This window comes from Crocuta crocuta, unplaced genomic scaffold, assembly GCF_008692635.1.
Source record: "Crocuta crocuta isolate KB4526 unplaced genomic scaffold, BGI_CrCroc_1.0 scaffold1749, whole genome shotgun sequence".
NCBI lineage: Eukaryota > Metazoa > Chordata > Mammalia > Carnivora > Hyaenidae > Crocuta > Crocuta crocuta.
In genome coordinates this window covers 123,934-126,699 of record NW_027528698.1, presented here as the reverse complement: position 1 = coordinate 126,699, position 2,766 = coordinate 123,934, and the positions used below count along the sequence as shown (strand labels likewise).

At 32.3% G+C, this 2,766-nt stretch overlaps 1 protein-coding gene across 1 annotated transcript in view; it reads left to right on the top strand.

Moving 5' to 3' along the window:
* The window catches only part of LOC144224336 (protein diaphanous homolog 2-like), a gene marked incomplete at both ends in the record, with an annotated part of 77,857 nt that overhangs the window by 34,265 nt on the left and 40,826 nt on the right, over positions 1-2,766 (top strand). The window lies entirely within an intron of this gene.

The window sequence follows — 2,766 nt, the reverse complement described above, 5'->3', positions numbered from 1 at the left end:
AAATCTTTCAAAGTTGGATTCAAATTGAATAAAAATAATTTTATCTAGCTGAAGGTAAAGCAATAATTAGAAAAGTGGGAAAATCAAAGAATAATTTTTTTAAATTTTAATGTTTTTATTTATTTTTGAGTAAAAGAGAGAGAGAGAGAGAGAGAGAGACAGCATGAGCAGGGGAGGGTGANCTAGATTTTCTTAATTTGTACTGTGATTTTATTTAAAGTAGTATTTTATTTTATTTACCTATGATAAATGAAAAGATAAAGTAGTTATGCATAGAGGGTAATCCTGTTAAACAGAAAGAACAAAAAGATTGTAATTATTCAGCGTGCATGTATGTGTTAATTTTAGCAAGTCATCACTGAATGTACATTAGTTCATCCCTTCCTATGGAAATAATATTGACTAAGAAGAAAAATTTCAGATTTGATATCATTAATAAGCCCAGTTAGTAAGGAACCATTGTAATAAAGGATAAAGTGTCTTCTAAGGACAAGAACTAAAATATTTTTTCTGAACATTTTGTGTGACAGTAGTAATTTCTGTTTGAATCAGAATAGGGCCACACAGACTTAAGAATATTCTAATACATTGGCTTTTTAATACGTGTTAGAATAAAATGAGGTCTTGCTTAATGCTGCTTAGTGTCCTTAGAAACCAAAGACAAATAGTGAATGGAAATACTATCATTGATCATTAAGTCTTATCTAAGAACAAAGAATGAAATAACATATGCGAAAGTAAGGTTTCCTTAGGTTTCATGGAAAAATTCATTTATATATGAGTAAAAAATATGTTTCTTTTCAATTGGGTTTTCAGTATTTAATTCTTATAACCCACCCTGGTATTTTTTATAATTGTAACTATAGTTCAATAAGCACAGTATATGTCAGAGAGGTTAATTTGATTCAGACACTATATCGCAATAGTTTCCAATAATTTTCTTCAGGTAAATAGTTTTCTGGTGGTAGGTAATTATAGATGCTTTTCTACTTACCTAGCCTTTCTCTTTTAGTTTTTCTTTCTTGTTCCCATTTTCAAAGAATGTTGATGTTTTCAATTATTTTAAAGGTATTTGCTCTTTCTAGCACTTTATTATAATACCATAGTCTATTTTCATGTGCATAAGATTTTAATAATTATATATGCCATATTGTACTTAAATGATTATTAATATTCATGTTGATACACAAAACATCAAAACCTGAAATTTTTAATTTCACTGTTTATCAACTAAGTATATTTTTAAAAATGTAACCTGGAAAATTTATTTTCTTCAAGGTTTTTTAATTGAGTTTTCATTTTGATGCCCTCAAGTTATTTAAAACTATCAATATTTGACTTGTAGAAATATGTGGATAGGAAGGAATACAACTCTTAAATGGTGATTGTCTATATAAAAATCTAGTGCCAGAAAGGAAATAGGGAAGACTGAAAGATAACACATATCATAATGTGTGTATAAGATGGATTTCTCATTTATATATATGTATTTTTTTTGTGTGTGTGNCTCGCCAGCTCCATTCTTGCTAGCATTTAAATAGAATGAAACAGGAGCGCCTGGGTGGCTCAGTCAGTTAAGCGTCTGACTTCGGCTCAGGTCATGATCTCATGGTTAGTGGATTCGAGCCCTGCGTAGGGCTCTGTGCTGACAGCTAGTTCAGAGCCTAGAGCCTGTTTCAGATTCTGTGTCTCCCTCTCTCTCTGGCCCTCCCCTGCTCGCGTGTGCATGCTCTCTCTCTCTCATTCTCTCTCATAAATAAATAAAACTTTTTAAAAAATTAAAAATAAATAAATAGAATGGAACATAAAGATGAAATTCTTCCTGTTGCTTGGTCATTTATAAAAGCTAGAAATTTTATCTGTGAAAATAAAAATTTGTTTAAAATTAGGAAGACGACTTCAAGTTATTATAATATAGTAAGTATGATTGTCATTAATATTTGGAAGAAATTTAGTAAATAAGAAAATAAACCATTGGGGTACCTGGGTGAATCAGTCAGTTAAGGATCCAACTCTTGGTTTCAGCTCAGGCTGTGATCTCATGGTTTTTATGTTTGAGCCCCGCATCGGGCTCTATGCTGGCAGTGTGGAGACTCCTTGGGATTTTCTCTCTCTTCCTATCTCTCTGCCCCTTTTATGCGCATGCCCTCTATCTCTCAAAGTAAACAAATATTAAAAAATAATAAACCATGGAGATTAAAGCTTTAGCTATAATCAGTGCCACAGGGCAATAATTCAGCCAGTGTTATTCTAACATAAGTTGATGAAGTCTGTGGGCTTATTGTAGAGATTTAGGAAAACTAAGCATATCTCTATGCCATTCATACAATATCAGATGTATGACTCACCAGAATGTTGGTGGGGGTGGAGCTGAAGTGTAACTCTTTGGTCAGGGTCTATGTGATAGCCCTGCATATACCGAGGCTAAATGTCTTATTTAGAAAATGACAAAACTCATTATCTTTTCTTAGATGGTTTCAGGAAATGACCCATTTTATGAAAGATAACTTTGTTTTTGAGTGATGAAAAGTCATATTTGTTGACCATATTTATTGTGTGAGATCTTGGACTAAGAATTTTAATTTACATAGATTATCTGATTTAATTCTCATAACAACTGAGCTGTGTAGGCCCTATTATCATGTCCATTTTGTTTATGAGATGAATAGGCTTATTGAGACTAGATAACTTGTCTAAGCTGATACAGCTGGTAAGTGGCTGATACAGCTGGTAAGTGGCTGATACAGCGTGAAAGTGGCAGGCTTA